General features: G+C 43.8%; 1 protein-coding gene and 1 non-coding gene across 7 annotated transcripts in view; both read right to left on the minus strand.

Moving 5' to 3' along the window:
* fgf13a (fibroblast growth factor 13a) overlaps positions 1-17,951 on the minus strand; it is a 745,108-nt gene that overhangs the window by 160,674 nt on the left and 566,483 nt on the right. The window lies entirely within an intron of this gene.
* LOC132820558 (U6 spliceosomal RNA) lies at positions 16,712-16,820 on the minus strand. Its single transcript, XR_009645219.1, has one exon. It is a non-coding gene; the product is annotated as a U6 spliceosomal RNA (small nuclear RNA).

Consider the following 17,951-nt stretch of genomic DNA (forward strand, 5'->3'; position numbering starts at 1 on the left):
TTTTTAATTCCAGGGAGATGGCCAGGTGGTATTATCACTGGACTGTTAATCCAGAGACCCAGGTAATGCTGCCGTGGCCTGGCTTTAAATCCTGCCATGGCAGATGGCGGAATTTGATTTAAATAAGTCTGGAATTAAGAATCTAATAATGACCATGAATCAATTGTCACCACTCTCTGGCTGAAGAAATTCCTCTTTATCTCAGTTTTAAAGGGCCGTCCCTTCACCCTGAGGCTGTGCCCTCGGGTCCCAGTCGCTCCTACTGATGGAAACATCTTCCCCATGTCCACTCTGTCCAGGCCTCTCAGTATTCGGTAAGTTTCAATCAGATCCCTCCTCATCCTCTGCATTCGGCTCTTTTCCTGAGGTTTCGCACGTGAGATACAATTCACACCAACTTCTGTGAACAGTCAAGGTTTATTAAAGACTGTATAAGTTCGGTGGTCCCCTTTGACCCTCCTCACAGGTGCGAGAAGTCGAGTGAAAGGAGGCTCCGAACAAAGGAAACACATTATGGGTGGCACGGTGGCTCAGTGGTTAGCACTGCTGCCTCACAGCACCAGGGTCCCAGGTTCGATTCCAGCCTCGGGCGACTGTCTGTGTGGAGTCTGCACATTCTCCCCGTGTCTGTGTGAGTTTCCTCTGGGTGCTCCAGTTTCCTCCCACATTCCAAAGATGAGACGGTCAGGTGAATTGGCCATGCTAAATTGCCCATAGTGTTAGGTGCATTAGTCAGAGGGAAATGGGTTTGGGTGGGTTACTTTTCGGAGGGTCGGTGTGGACTGGTTGGGCCGAAGGGTCTGTTTCCACACTGTAGGGAATCTAATCTAAATCCCCTGATACAGGTCAGTTGGTAATGCTCACAGATACTCTGGCCACTGACCCCATAACCATGTTACCCAAGGTACAATGGTAGGATGAGATCATCCTTGGAGATAATGTAAATGTAAATGCCCTAATTCTGGGGAATTGTTATGCAAATGCTTTCCTGACTCAGCAATTCCCCAAGACAATGCAGGTGTGATATACCTAGATTCAGGGGATGGCTATGAAAGCATTTCTGAATGGAAGAGATTGAATTATAGTTTAATTTGATGATAGCAGGGGTGTAGTAGTAAATGACTGTCTAAATAGAATGGGGGTCATTCACATTCCTGCCTGACTGTCATCCCCACCCACTTCCAGAATGTTCACTCAGTGCAGTTTAACTCTTTAATATTACATTAATGTCCAGAGAGATATTCCCATTTAATCTTTTAACATTTCACCTGAACTCCATTGAGTACAGACCCAGAATCCACAACCACTCCTCATATAACAAGCCCTTCATCCCTGGGATCACCTTGTAAACCTCCTATGGACCCCTTCCAACATCAGCACATCCTATCTTAGATACAAAGCCCAATATTACTCTCAATATTCCAAACGCGGTCTGATCACAGCTTTATACAGCCTCAGCAGGACATCTCTGCTCTTATATTCTAACCCTCTCAAAATGAATGATGACATTGCATTTGCCTTCCTAACTGCTAACAGAATCTGCAGGTTAACCTGAAGAGAATCCTGAACTAGGACTCCCAAGTCCCTTTGAGCTTCAGATTTCCGAAGCCTTTTCCCATTTAGAAAATAGTCTATACCTCTATTCTTCCTACAATCTGCCACTTCTTTGCCCACTCTCCCAGCTTGTCCAAGTCCTTGTGCAGGGTCCCCGCTTCCTCAACACTGTCCATCCCTCCACATACCTTTGTGTCATCTGCAAACCTAGCAACAATGTCCTCAGTTTCTTCATCCAGATCGTTAATGTATAACATGAATAGTTGTGGATCCAACATGGACCCCTGTAGAACTCTACCAGTCACCAGTTGCCATCCTGAAAAAGACCCCTTTATCCCTCTATTAGTTGGCCAATCCCCTGTCACATCAGTGGTTTGCCCATAACACTATGGGCTCTTAAACAAAAATAGGAATTGCTGGAAAAGTTCAGCAGGTCTGGCAGCATCTGTGAAGAGAAATCAGAGTCAATGTTTCATGTCCGATGGCAATTTCCTCAGAACCCGACCTGGACTTGAAATGTTAACTCTGATTTCTCTCCACAGATGCTGCCAGACCTGCTGAGCTTTTCCAACAGTTTCTGTTTTTGTTTCTGATTTATTGCATCTGCTGTTCTTTCGGCTTTTACTATGGATTCTTATCTTATTTAGCAGCTTCTATGTGGCACTTTGTTAAAGGCCATCTGGAAATCTAAATAGATCACGTGCACAGATTAGATTAGATTACTTACAGTGTGGAAACAGGCCCTTCGGCCCAACAAGTCCACACCGACCCGCCGAAGCGCAACCCACCCATACCCCTACATTTACCCCTTACCTAACACTACGGGCAATTTAGCATGGCCAATTCACCTGACCCGCACATCTTTGGACTGTGGGAGGAAACCGGAGCACCCAGAGGAAACCCACGCAGACACGGGGAGAGTGTGCAAACTCCACACAGTCAGTCGCCTGAGTCGGGAATTGAACCCGGGTCTCAGGCGCTGTGAGGCAGCAGTGCTAACCACTGTGCCACCGTGCCGCCCACCAGGCTCACCTTTATCTAACTTGTTCATTACCACCTCAAAGAATTCCAACAGATTTGTCGGGCATGACCTCCCCTTGATGAAGCTGTGCTGACTCAGCTCTATTAAACCGTGCACTTCCAAGTACTCTGCACTGTCATCCTGAATAATGGATTCTAAAATCTGACCAATGGCTGAGGTCAGGCTAACCTACCAATAGTTTCCTGTCTTCTGCCTCCATCTCTTCTTGAACCTGGGTGTTAGCTGAGCCAATTTTCAGTCCCCTGGGATCTTCCTGACTCCAGTGATTCCTGAAAGATCACCACCAATGCCTCTCCAATCTCCTCAGCTATCTCCTTCAGAATTCGGGGATATAGTCTATCTGTATATGAATAGGAAGGGTTTGGAAGGATATGGGTTGGGTGCTGGCAGGTGGGACAAGATTGGGTTGGGATATCTGGTCGGCATGGACATGTTGGACCGAAGGGTCTATTTCGTGCTGTACATCTCTATGACTCTATGGTCCAGGCAGTTCTTCCAGCTTCAGTCCTTCCAGATTCCCCAGTTGAGGGGTCTGTTCCCGTGCTGTATTGTATTGTATTATCTTTGCTCAGTAGGTATCAATTTGTAAGAGTTCTCTGTGCCAAGAAACCTGGAACCAACTTTTCATTTGCAAAGGCCGATCTGATGAACCACTTAACAAATCTGCTCATGCCTGATCTTTCTAGAATCTTCTGATCCAAGGTATCCCACAAAGCCTCCATTTCTATCATTCCATTTACAACACAATCATTGCCTTTTAGACGCAGAATTAATCTGATTCACATTACAGTATGACACGCCACTCTTAAAATGTGGAATTATAACTGAGCATGGCTTAATACTTGAGCCAGTCCTTGACAATAAGTGGGCTTACTCTGGGACGGAAGCCAAGCATTCCTATCCATGAACAATTCCTCAGCAACACAGGATTTTGGGGAAGGAGGGGGTTTATTGAGCTATCTACTAAGGGTTGACCCTCACTGCCTCATTCAGGAGCTGGAAGCTTTGAGCTGGACAATGAAGGAGTGTAACAAGTGAAGCAAAGTGGGTGTGGGGGAAATGGGCCAATGAGAAAGATGAATGAAATGAAAAATGGAGGAACAAACAAGAGGAACAGTGCACCACGTTCTTCACTATTGCTGGGTGAAAATCCCAGAATTCCCTTCCTGTTGTGGTCACCCTACACCCAAAAGACTGCAGTGGTTCAAGTCGGCATCTCACCACCACCTTCTTAAAGGTCATTAGGGATGGATAACAATTACTGGGCCAGCCAGTGACACCCACATCCCATGGATGGATATAATTAAAAGAGATCAGTAAAGGGCACCCAGCAACAATGTCAGCACCACAACAGTCTTGTTGGAGTGCATGGACAGAGAATCAGGTACAAGGCGGTATAAATATTATTAGAGACAGGTGACCAGAAGCTTGGCCAAAGAGGAATGTTTTAAGGAGCATTCTAGAAAAAGGAAGAGTTGGACAGGGAATTCCTGATCCTAGGTCCTATGGAGCTGGGAATGCAGCCACCAATGGTGGAGAACCTAAAATTGGGGGCATGCAGGAATGGAGGACAATAGGAGATCCAAGGGGTGGTAGAGCTGGTGGGGATCACAGAGATCAGCAGAGGTGAGACCAGAGAAGTATGAACACTGGGGTGGAATTTCAAAACCAAGAATTCTGTCAGGTGGTCTCTTAGTCTTTTTTTTCCAGAAAAAAAACAAATTTCATTCTTCTCAATCTTCAGTCTGGTGAGTCCAAGTGTTCTTCAGTGTGTTCCTTCTTCATTATGACCCACCTATCGCAGTCAGATAGGCATCCTGGAGAAATGTAGTATCTCCTCCTGCTCTTTCACGTCACACGATACAAAAATCACTTGTGCAATCACAGCAAAGTTCTCACCAGTCCTCCCGGCCAATATTTGTCCTTAAGCAGATGGGCTGTTCAGATATCATGCTGTTGTTTGTGTCATCTGTTTGTGTGCAAACTGTTATGTTTTCTCATTCCACCAGTCTCTACACTGCAACAAATCAATAGTTGGGTGCAAAATGCATTGGAATACTCTGTGCTCATGAAATGCTGTATAAATGCGATGGCAGGATTCCCTCAGGGCTGATTTCCAGCAGAATGGGGTACCTTCTTGCATTGGCTTTCCATTGCTTTGGAATTGCCTCCTTGCTGGCCCTCTGACAGGGCAGTGTTCCTTCTGGACCTCCCTGCAGCAGGTCAGCACTCTTTCCAGGCTGCATCTCCAATGTTGTGGCACACTCACTCCTGGTGATGGCACTCCCCCTGAAGGTGCAGCGAGCCCTCTGGACTGGGTCATAACCGATCCAGTGCTCCTCTGAGGTGGCCTTCAGGGGGCAGCATTCTCCCTGTGTGAGTGTGGGCCAACAGCTTGGCTCTGCCCCTGGAGATCGCAGAAGCAGGGGCAAACTCAAGATGACAGTGCCTTTGGTGTGTAACAGTACCAGAGCCTGAATGATTGTCTACATCCATTGCTCCCTGGGTCTGCAGGACAGACCCCCCACCCCCACCCCCACCCCCTCTGCCGGATAGTTTCTAATCCACCTCTCCACCTGCTCACTAAGAAGGGCCATTTCTGAGCACTTGCAGATAAGATGGGGCTATCCCATAACATCATGGGACTTGACACTGTTTCACTGCTTATGATGGAGCTTTCCTCCTTTATTGTCAGTTGTTTGGGAGGTTGTGATTTTTAATGAACAATGCACCCACAAGAAATTTCCGAATGGACATTAAAAATTGGATTAAATTGATTGTCAGTCAGTCCTTCCCTCCCGGTCTGAAGTAAGGTCACAGACCTGAAAGATTAATTTCTATTTTCACAGAGCCCCCCCAGATTTTCTCTAGCACTTTCTGTTTTCATGACAGATCTCCAGCATCTGCAGAACTTTGTTTTGGAATTTCTTCATGTGTTGCAGCCTTTAATGGATCATGAAGTGGGATTTTTTTCTTGTCCTGATTAGCACAGCTGCCTCACAGCAACAGGGACCTGGATTCAATTCCAGCCTCAGGCAACTGTCTGTGTGGAGTTTGCACATTCTCCCCGTGTCTGCGTGGGTTTCTTCTGGGAGCTCTGGTTTACACCCACAGTCCAAAGATGTACGGGTTAGGTGAATTGGCTATTTTAAATTGCCCATAGTGCTCAGGGATGTGTTAGTTAGGGATATATGTAGGGGAATGGGTTTGGGTAGGATACTCTTCAGAGAGTCATGTGGACTTGTTGAGCTAAAGGGCCTGTTTCTACACTGTAGGGACTCCATGACGATGATGACATCACCAGGGTGGCATGGTGCCTCACAGCACCAGGTTCGATTCCAGCCTTGGGCAACTGTCTGTGTGCAGCTTGCACATGTTCCCCGTGTCTGCATGGGTTTCCTCCGGGTACTCCGATATCCTCCCACAATCCAAGGATAGACAGGTCAGGTGAGTTAGCCATGTTAAATTTGCCAAGTCGGGATAAATTTGCCAAGTTGGGCGGCACGGTGACACAGTAGTTAGCACTGCTGCCTCACAACGCCAGAGACCTGGGTTCATTTCCCGCCTCAGGCGACTCTCTGTGTGGAGTTTGCACATTCTCCCTGTGTCTGCGTGGGTTTCCTCCGGGTGCTCCGGTTTCCTCCCACAGTCCAAAAATATGCAGGTTAGGTGAATTGGCCATGCTAAATTGCCCCTAGTGTTAGGTGAAGGGGTAAATTTAGGAGTATGGGTCTGGGTGGTATATGCTTCAGCGGGTCGGTGTGGACTTGTTGGGCCGAAGGGCCTGTTTCCACACTGTAAGTGATCTAATCTATAAATATAGGACAGGGGATTGGATCTGGGTGGGTTACTGTTCAGAGGGTTGGTGTGGATTTGTTGGGCTGAAGGGCCTGTTTCCATACTGTAGGGAATCTAATCTAATCATATCCTCAACTCTGAAGAATGAGCCTCCACTCAATGTGAATTCTTTGAAAGTAAGTTTAAAAACGTGATTATTGTGGTCTCTCCGAATGGTTGCCAGGAACGAAAATGTGGTTTTTGCACAGACTAACTCATGATGACACATGCTTCCAGAAAGGGTTTATAAAGCTGCATTGTAATCTCTTGATGGAGACCAAACCACGTTAAAGCTCCATCATCTGTGTCTTTATTCAAACCCCAGCTATTCACAATATAGTATTGGTTTAGATGAGGAAACTATATGTTATATGATTAAGTTTGCAGAAAGCTGGGTGGGACAGTGAGCTGTGAGGAGGATGTAGCGGTGCCTCAGTGAGATTTGGACAGGCTGGGTGAGTAGGTAAATATTTGGCAGATGCAGTATAATGTGGATAAATGTGGGGTCAACTACTTTGGTACCAAAACAGGAAGGTAAATTGTTATCAGAATGGCAACAGATTAGGAAAGGGGAAAGCATAACAAGACCTAGGTGCCCTTGAACACCAGCCACTAAAGGTAAGCAGGTGGGTGCAGCATGCAGTGAAGAAGGCAAATGATATGTTGGACTGTATAGTGGGAGGGTTCGCATACAGGGGCAGGGATGTCTTACTGCAGCTGTACAGGGCTTTGGTGAGACCACACCTGCAGAATTATGTGAAGTTTTGTGCAAAATATTCTGGCCATTGAAGGAGTGCAAAGGTTTAACAGATGAATTCCTGGAATAGTGCAACTGAGACGTGGGGAAAGCCTGGATTATTTACAATATTATACTCAAATTTAGATGAGTGAGAGAGGTCCTCACTACATCTATGAAATTCTAACAGGATGAAACAGGGCTGATGCAAGAGGGAGGCTCCCAATGACAGTGGAGTCAAGAACCAGGGATTACAGTCTCAGGATACAGGTTAGACCATTTAGAACTGAGACAAAGTGAAATCTCTTCATCCAGAAAGTGGTGAGACTGTCAAGAAAGATGTCAAAGTAGTTCTTAGGACTAAAGGGATCAAATGATATGGGAGAAAGCAGGAAGAGGGGACTGAATTGGATGAACAACTGTGATCACATTGAATGGCAGAACAGACTGAAAGGGCTGAATGGACTACTCCTGCTCTGTTTTCGATGTTTCCAAAATTACCTCGAGCTCCTCTCTTTGTATGACCAGCATATATGATCTAGTAATAATCAATCTCATGTAAAAGTTTTGGCCAAAATTCTGGAGTTTTCTATGTATCTTGTGTAAAAGTCAACACTAGTTCTTCATAGGTCAACATTTATGAGTCAGTGTGCTAGTCGTTGTATTCCGGTCCAGGTTTCCAATCTGTCTGTCATCCTGCTCTGTTCTGGGTCTTCCAGTCCAGCTATTTTGCTTTGCTCCGGGTTTTCAGAATTACCATAATTCATTGTGTTCTTTTTCTTTATTCATTTAGAGATTAATTGGGCTTCTGCTAATGACGATATTAAATTCGACGGGCATGAAGTTTAGCCACTCAAATCAGGGTATCCATGTAATAGTCGGCCCATAAATTTAACCTGAAAAGTAGTCAATAGCGTTCGACTATTACTCAAGTGTATATGGTATTAAAGTATTGAAAGCTTCATTTTCTGTGCTTTTATTAAAATTACCTACATCTCCAATATCTCTGTATCTATTGGAATTATTTTGAGGGCCACTTTCTCTATATTTCTAAGTTACTTCGAGGTTGATTATCTATATAACTATTAAAATCACCTAGCACTTTACTATCCATGTACTTATTAAAATTACGTAAAGCTCTACTCTTTGTACATCTATTAAAATATCGAGAGCTTTAGCATCTGTGCATGTATTAAAATCCCCGAGAGATACACTGTCTATGTATTTATTGGTATTACTTAAAGGAGCACTATCTCCATATCTATTGATGCTACCTAGAGGTTCATTATCTGAATAACTAGTAATATTACCTACAGCTCTACTATCTGTGTATCCATTAAAAAATTCAAGAGCTCCATTATCTATATATGTGATAAAGTTCCTCAGAATTTCATTCTCTGCTTATCTATTAAGGTTAGATTAGATTACTTACAGTGTGGAAACAGGCCCTTCGGCCCAACAAGTCCACACCGGCCCGCCGAAGCGCAACCCACCCATACCCCTACATTTACCTCTTACCTAACACTACGGGCAATTTAGCTTGGCCAATTCACCTGACCTGCACATCTTTGGACTATGGGAGGAAACCGGAGCACTCAGAGGAAACCCACACAGACACGGGGAGAGTGAGCAAACTCCACACAGTCACTTATAGCTCTACTGTCCGTATATATTTTAAAATTACCTGGAGTTCCACTATTTGTATATCCATTAAAATGATCTCGAGCTTTACTTTCTGTTAATCTATTAAAAATGCCTGGAGTTCCATTATCTCTGTATCAATTAGAATTAGCTCAAATTTCACTAACTGTATATCCATTAGAATAACCTGGAGCCTCATTATCCATGCATCTACTAAAATTAACTGGAGCTTCATTATCTTTGTATCTATGAAATCTGCAGCGTTCGATCTGTGTATTGATTAAAATTATACAGAAACAGCATGCCTTGTGATTTTGTAAGATTCACATAAATTGTAATCATGAAACTGATCACATGACTGATATCAGTAAGACAGAAGAGACTAGTCTCGAATGTGTTAGTGTTAAAAAGTGTGGCACTGGAAAAGCACAGCAGGTCAGGCAGCATCCACGGAGCAGGAGAGTCGACGTTTTGGGCATAAGCCCTTCATCACGAATGCCCAAACCATCAACTCTACCGCTCCTCGGATGCTGCCTGACCTGCTGTGCTTTTCCAGTGCCACACTCTCAACTCTGACTCTCCAGCACCTGCAGCCCTCACTTTCTCTCAGAATGTATTAGTGAAGGCTCTGGTGTCAGACACTAGACTCCTGAGCTGCATTTGGTACATATCTAATTAAGGTGTGCTATAGTACATAAAGTGTTGAAAGGTTTTACTTACTGGTAAGGAACAAGTAGTTTCAGGGCTTGTGTATGTGCAGATACCTATATCCTGTGATACTCCATACTGGGATCTCACTGTACAGATCACAGCACTAGCTCAAAGCTTAAAGTAAAGCAGACACTACTACCAACCCAGTGCCTGCAAGCTCAACCCTTAGCAAAGCAGGTTCTGAAGAACAGTCAAGCTGTTCTTGAAAAGTTAACTCTTTATCTCTCTTTCTGCAGATGCTGCCAGACTGACTGAGATTTTCGGACTTTCAGCATCCTCAGTATTTTGTTTTACTTACCAAAGAGAGATGTAGAAAAACCAGTTCCAACACACATTAGTGTAAACAGCTTTCATTGTGCCCCACTGGGTACAGACTCTAATTCCAAGTCCTCTATTTGGACACTAGAAGTATTAATCAATTGTTACTTGATCAGATCTGTCTTCAGATTATGAATCTTATTCTTCCAAATCCAGACAGAGACAGGGCAGTTGGGAAGCCATCAGGAAAAGTGGGAACCATTCCTGAAACCAGGAATGCTGGCTCATAGCCAGTCAACTCAGGAAAGGTGAAGGCGACTAATTCAGTTTCATCTTCAAAGAACAGACCGCTTGGAATCAGCCACAACCTCACTTGGAAATTCTGAGGCTTCCATCCTTCTTTCATCCAAAGACCACTGAGAGAGAATGGATCCAGGCCTGCAGCCCAGGGATCTCAAAGGATTATTGAACACCAGGATTTGTTTCTTGTTATTCTGTTCACAATTTAATTTCATACTTCATTCTCTGGAATACATTTCCACTTGTGCACATGTGCTTTTTATATTCATTCACAGGATGAGAATGTCACTGGTCAGGCCGACATTTATTCCTATCCCTAGTTGCCCAGAGGGCAGCTAAGAGTCAAATCACATTGCTCTGGATTCCCATGCAGGCCAGACCAGGTGAGGATGACAGATTCCTTTCTCCGAAGGGCATTAGTGACATAGATGGGTGTCTCCCTGACAATCAACAATTGATTCACGGTTATCATTAGACTTTCAATTCCAGACTTTTATTGGGTTGAAATACCACCATCTGTCACGGTAAGATTTGAACCCAGAACATTAGCTGGGTCTTTGGACTAACAGTTCAGCATATATTTATGACAGAAACAGATAGGTCTTGATTAGTAAGGGGATCAAGGTCATGGGGAGAAGGCAGGAGAATGGGGTTGAGGAACATATCAGCTATGATCGAATAGGGAGCAGATTTGATGGGCTGAATGGCCTACTTCTTCTCCTGCATCTTATGGTCTAACGTTGAAATTTGTTTGTCATTCATTTGTCTAATCTGAAAGCTCATTTACATTCATATTTTATAAATGTCCAATACTAGGAGGAATGATATTAATGTGCGGGGATGGGTGGGGGTAGCTCAAAGGAGATGTAAGGGGCAGGTTTGTTTTTACGCAGAGAGTGGTAGGAGTCTGGAACGTGCTGCTGGGGTGGTGATAAGGGCATTTGAGGGGCTTTTAGATAAGCTCATGAATATGCAAGGAATGGAGGGATATGGACCAATGGCAGGTGGAAGGCATTAGTTTAATTTGGCATCATGTTCAGCAGAACATCGTCTGCTGAAGGACCTGTCCATGCGTTGTACTGTTCTATGTTCTAGTTGCCTGTAATTTTGTCAAAATGGTCCTCCACATTATTTGCCAAATCTCTTCCAATTCGATGTCATCTGCAAATTTCAACGTCATCTCTCCAATTTCTGCATCCAACGTATTTAAATACATTTAACAAGTCAATCCCTAATTCTCCATTCTGTGATTCTCTGTCACCTCCTTGACTGAATTGGGATTTTGTCTATTGTTCAGTTTAAAATTAACAGTCATTTGGGTAATTAAGAGGGAAAACTAGGTTCAAACAATAGAAATGGTTAGAAATAGGCCATTCAGCTCCTCAAGTCTATTTCATCACTTAATATGATCATGGCTGATTTCATCTCTGCCTCGACTGCCCTTCCCTGCCAACTCTCCATAACCTTTCAAACCATTACTGGCTAAAAATCTGACAGTCTCCTTCTTGAATTGACTCAATGTCCCTGCATCCATCACACTCTGAGAGACTGAATTCTGTGACTGATAGTAGAGCATTTCAATTTCACATTTACAATTTAATCCCAACCTTTGTTCAAAGAAGAATTGGGCAAATTTGACACTTCATTTGTATTTCAACACAACCAAGCCATTCTGTTTTTTTTAACTAAGCCTTTTTTAAATAAATCCCAAACACATAAAAGCAGTGACATTTATTCAGATTTGGCTCAATTTCAGTCCGAACATTATTGTTCTGCATCAAAGATTACAATCAAAACAATTAATGTCAATCACCTAGTTCACAAAAGCTCAACATTTAGTTAACAGCATTGTCACTCAGAAAAGAATGTAAATTCAAAATGTTGCTGACACAGAAAAGAGGCATTTTGATTGAGTTGAGACATGGTTGTAACACTATGTCTTGTGAGCACTGAACATTGAGGTATTTATGGGTAGGAGCATTTTGCATCCAAGTGAAATATTTTTGGCTCTTAATGCATTTCCTAAAAATACAATACCCTAACAGATTCAATCCAGAGGATTCGCTTCAGTGAAATAAGAGATCGAGTTCATGATAAACAATGAAAGACTGAAGAAAGTCATAGCAGCTGGAGTTTGCCTGCCGTGAGGATGTCAATAATGTATGGGTTGCAAAGATTCTAAATTGGTTATCATAAAGTCAACATTACAATGACAGAAGACTTGTGTAGCCTCGCAAGACTAGAGAGTTGCATTGAAATAACTGGACACTCTTAATTTATCTCCAAAAATTGACTTGCTAAAACAATATCGGCAAGTCCTGTTGATGGATAGAGGAAGTGGTGGAGGCTGGTACAATTACAACATTTAAAAGGCATCCGGATGGGTATATGAATAGGAAGGGTTTAGAGGGATATGGGCCAGGGGCTGGCAGGTGGGACTAGATTGGCTTGGGATATCTGGTTAGCATGGTCGGGTTGGACCAAAGGGTCTGCTTCTGTGTTGTACATCTCTATGACTCTATGTTAGTCTCAGGGGGTACCTCTAATTGTGAGTTATCCCAGGTGCCTCTTGCTGCCTGTCTCAGCATTCAGGATTCCCTGCTCCTCTCACTGCTGCTCACAACCTGTCACAAGCTCCTGGTTTAGCCTATTTCTCAAGGGGCTGCTGACTGCCTGTCTTCATGTCCTCCGTTCACTTGCTCCTTTGTATTAAAATAGCCTTCTAAAGGGAATTGGATGAATTCTTCAAGGAAGAAAACTTTCCAGACTGTAACAGATTGGTGGGAATCTATTCATCCTTATAACTAACATTTGCTCCATTCATATTTTTCATGGTTTTTTTATTCAGTCATGTGGGGGCATTGGTGGGGTGGGGAGGGGGTGGGGAGAGGGTGGGGGTCACTGGTTGGACCAGTATTTATTACCTATCCCTAGTCGCCCCTTGAGAAGGTGGGGGTGAGCTGCCTTCCTGAACCACTGCAGTCCATGTGCTGTGGGTTGACCCACAAGGCCCTTAGGGAGGGAATTCCAGGATTTTGATCCAGCGACAGTGAAGGAATGCTTTTGTCATCAAGAACATCATGAATCAGGAGTGTAGCCACTCTGAAAGGGCTGCTCAATCATTTAGAACGTATTTGTTTTGCTCTCTATGAATCAGTGCGAATGCAAAATCAACAAGAAATCTTGGATCAAATCAATCACATTCTTTCAGCTGTTTGAGGAGTTTCAGGACAGGAAGGTAGGATCTGTGGTGTCAAGTAAAACTGTCTGAAAGAGGTGAAGGAACAGCAAGGAGACAAGAATATTGTTCACATTGCCCAATTCATCATGGAACCACACATGCAAATATAGGCCACTTCCCTGAGGAGGAATGCCAGAATAAACATCAACATTCCCCAGCATTCTATGAGGACGTCTACTGCCATCATAAGAATATCACAGGCACTGCAGAGAAAATGTGTGCAGCCTCTGTAAGGCTATCAGCTCTCCCATCACACACACCGAAACCTCCATCTTAGCAACGTCTCAGCCTCAACACTGTCCCACTGCTGAAACAAGCAGCTGTTTCTGAGGTGTCAGCTCACTCACAAACCCTGAGTCACAGCTTGAGAGCTAGCGGCCTCGTCTGGAGACTTGATCACAGAGATTCAGGCTGACTCTTGAACAGCGAACTTTGGCAGTGTTTGGGGGCTCCATTTTCAGTCAGTCAGCAGTCGAACAGGTTTTAATCTCTCAAACCTTTCCTGGGCATTTCTGAACGTAACTGCACAGAAGTCTCTTTAGTCTCCAGCTCTGATAGGGAGTTTTGTGGAGGGTTTGAGGTGCCCATTGAAAGCTCAAAGTTCCCAGGAAGTTATCTTCATTTCTGTCCGAGAGTCCCATCATGCAGTTGTCAGAATATGTCCTCTCTCTACCGGGATGCAGCAAATCCAAGCACCGGTGTTCCCAACGATGGATCAGATCACTTGGCCTTGCTGTTGTATCCCATTCCCTGAGTCCTTGCTCTCTATTATTTATCCTGCTTCCCCTTAAATGCTTCTATGTTTTTAATTTCAATTATTACATGAGGTAGAAAGTTCTATGTGCTTGGCACTCTTTGAATGGGAATGTTTCTGCTGAATTCCCTGGAGAATTAATTTGTGACTATTCCACATTCATGGTCCCAAGGTGGTAACAATCATCTGGAGTTCTGTAGAGTTGGCCAAGTCTTCTTGTACTTTAATGAGTGTTTCTGTTCCATCACACCAAGGACAACAGGTTCTGCAGAGAAGTGCAAATGTCTCCACCTCACCAATATCTGTACAAAAAAACACTATTTCTTTTGCGGCATTATAGCCTGCATTTTCATAACAAGCATTTCTTAATTTAGATGGGGAAGGAGGAATCTGTGAGATTGTTCTGAATTAATTGGCCGCTTTGTCTCCTATAGTACAAGAGTGATACAGTTTAAAAGCACTTAATTGGAAGTAAAGTGCTTTGAGAATCCTGTGGCCATGAAAAAGGTGATAAAAGTCAAAATATTTCTTTCTTCATCGAGTTTATTCTGCCTCCATTCAGTACACTACCAGGAAACATTCCATACTCTCTCACTGACCAGAATTCCCAATCGGATTTATTATGGTGATCTTACATCATGGATAATTTCTGCCCCTTCTTGTGAGTTGAAACATCTTCCTCTCTGCATCTTTATTGTGTCACTTAACTTTGGAAATTGTAGCTGAATTTTAAAATTTCTAAATGAGCACCCTCAAACTCTTTCCCACGGCAGAATTGGTGCCAGTAGTTATTTCCTTAGCAAATTGTCCAGAACATACTCTGTTGGCTTTGTCTGTGATGGGCGTAAGAGTTCAAAGGAAAGTGCCCCCAGAGGCAGTGAACAGCACAAACAACTGGACTATGTGTTTGTGACATTTGATTGCTCACATTGGAAGTTGAGTTTTCAGTCTGAACAGTTTGGATGTATCTGAAAACACTGGACCTCAGCAGCAATGCATCACAAAGGAATCTGTCACACAGTTAGTGATGTCTCTTTTTGTCTTGCCCATAGACCCAAGTTTCCACAATAGCAGCTTACATCTCTCTCGTGATGCAGTGTGGATTCAATTCCTGCACCAGCTGAGGTGACCATGAAGGACTCTCCTTCGCAGCTTCTCTCCCACTCCAAGGTGTGCTGACCCTCAAATTAAATCACCACCAGTCATCTCTCTCTACAGTGGGACCATGGTGACATTGCTTTCGCAATTTTAACATAGTAACATAGCCCCAACTCTGTCACAAATGCATTATCAGGCAACACAGAAACAAAGAAGATAGGAGTAGGAGGAGGCCATTCAGCCCTTCAAGCCCGCTTTATCATTCATCATGATCATGGCTGATTGTCCAACTCAATAGCCTAATTCTCCCCAGAACCTTTGATCCCATTCACCCCCAAGTGCTATATCTAGCTGCCTTTTGAATATATTCAATGTTTTGGCATCAACTCCTTCCTGTGGTAATGAAGGCCCCAGGCTCCCCACTCTCAGGGTGAAGAAATGTCTCCTCATCTCTGTCCTAAATGGTCCACTCCGAATTCTCAGACTGTGCCCCCTGGTTCTGGACACACCCACCATCAGGAACATACTTCCTGCATCTACCTGTCTAGTCCTGTTAGAATGTTATAATTCTCTGTGAGATTCCCCCCTCACTCATCTGAACTCCAGTGTAAACAATCCTAACCTAGTCAATCACTCCTCATCCATTGGTCCCACCATTCCCCGGAATCAAACTGGGAAACTTTCACTGTACTCCCTTAGAGCAAGACTGTGGCACCGGGGTAGTGTCCATACCCTGGACCAAGAGGCCTGGGTTCAAGTCTTATCTGCTCCAGGGGTGTGTAGTAACATCTCTGAACAGGTTAATTAGAAAATTAGGTTAAACATTTTTAAAAGTTGACACTGAAACTGACACTAAGGAGAGATTAGGATAAGGAACAAAATTATTGGTCAACATCACAGGTTTTAGTGATTATCTTAAAGAAAGATGACACTTTATTGAGTGACTGAGTGAAAAAGCAACATGAGAAAGATGAAGAGGGAGCATTGCCTGGTGTAGTTGCCAGGTCTCCCTTTCTGGCCCAATCTTTCGGACTATCTCTAAATGGTAATTCAGTCATGCCAGCTGCTGCCAGTCCAATGTGTCTCCTTGCTATTATCAAACAAAGGTGCTGCAAATCACAAACAAAAACAGAAATTCCTGGCAAAACTCTGCATGTCTGGCAGCATCCTGGGACAAAAAGCTGACTTTTCATGATTTTCAGTGAAATTGAAACCTTAGCTGTTTCTCTCAGACTTTCTGAGTTCCTCCACCACTCTCTGTGTTTGTCTCTTTGTGCTAGTCTTATCCCGTCTCCTTTACTGACACCCACAACATATAAATAGCAGGGTTTTGCACAGACTCTACCAGCCACTCGGCAGACCACAGCTGGAAAGCAGTAAGCAGAATTGGATCCCTGACCGAAGGGACATTGGAGACAGTGCAGAGAAGGTTCAATCAGCTGCTCCCAGGTACGGAGGAACTGACCTATGAGGAGAGGTTGAGTAGATTGGACTCATACTCATCGAAATTTAGAATGAGAGGCGACCATATTAAAACAGATAAGATTCATTATTTTTACAAGTTTGTGGGTCATATCTCCACAGGGATCATGTTAATCTCCTCTGTATCATTCCAATTCTAGTCAGTTTGCTGAGAAGACTTGAGAGATTGTTTTCCCTTCTGGGAGAGTCTAGCACCAGAGGGTAATATCGCTGAGTAAGGACTCACCTGTTTAGGACAGAGATGGAGAGGAATTTCTCCTCTCAGAGGGGATTGAATCTGTGGAATTCCTTACCTCAGAGGGCTGTTGAGGCTGGATCGTGAAGCTGTTGAGGCTGGATCGTGAAGCTGTTGAGGCTGGATTGTGAAGCGTATTCAAGGCTGTGAGAGACAGGTTTTTCACCACAAAGGGAAATAAGGATAATGGGGAAAAGGCGGCTATGTGAAATTGAGGATGATCAGATCAGCCATGATCACTTTGAACAGATTCGATGGGCTGAATGGCCTCAATCAGCTCTGATGTTTTATGGCTGTTAAGCTGTTTTCTTTCGGTTTTCTTAAGACTCTTTGCTGGTGGCACGAGGTTACGGATACCCTGGTTCTGTCTTTCATTCGCTGGCTGAGGATTCACCGTGGCAGCACCTCTGAAGGTGTGCTTTTCACTTTGCTTTAAAATGGAGCTTTGTAACTGGAGCTATTTATAGGAAAATGGGGAGTGGGAGCAGTTACCAGGAGAGTTCCTGCTCCTCCTCCTCACAAGGAGACTGAGAGTTTGGTGCTTTCGCTTAACGAATCTGTTACAGTCTAAACTTTCAATCTGCACCTTCAGCTTCCTATCACCGTACTGTGCCTTCAATCTATTTTGGAATATTTGCTCAACATTTACTCGAAGGATCAGGAATGTTTGTAAGCCCTGGATAAGGACTTACTCCTGTTGCCACAGAAACACATTGCTCAGATTTCCACAGTACCAGCTGGATAAAACCAACCCGCTCTGATTACTGCTTGTTATCTGCGGATGTGAATCCACTGCCTTTCCTTAAAATCTTCCAAGTGATCTGCATGTCTTCTACATGTATTGATATCAAGATTAAATTGTTATTAATTTTCAAATTGATTTTTGCTGATCTTTACTCTGACAGCTGAGGTCTGGCGCCAGGAGAACGTGAATGACCAGTTAGTGTTTCTATTTCAAATAAATCCACTGAAGTCCATGCAGCACCTCTTTAGAGATGTGATCATCCATCTCCCTGGCAAGTGGGACATGAATTCAGACCATCAGGGGACTGCCACTGCATC

Source organism: Hemiscyllium ocellatum, chromosome 11, assembly GCF_020745735.1.
Source record: "Hemiscyllium ocellatum isolate sHemOce1 chromosome 11, sHemOce1.pat.X.cur, whole genome shotgun sequence".
Classification (NCBI taxonomy): domain Eukaryota; kingdom Metazoa; phylum Chordata; class Chondrichthyes; order Orectolobiformes; family Hemiscylliidae; genus Hemiscyllium; species Hemiscyllium ocellatum.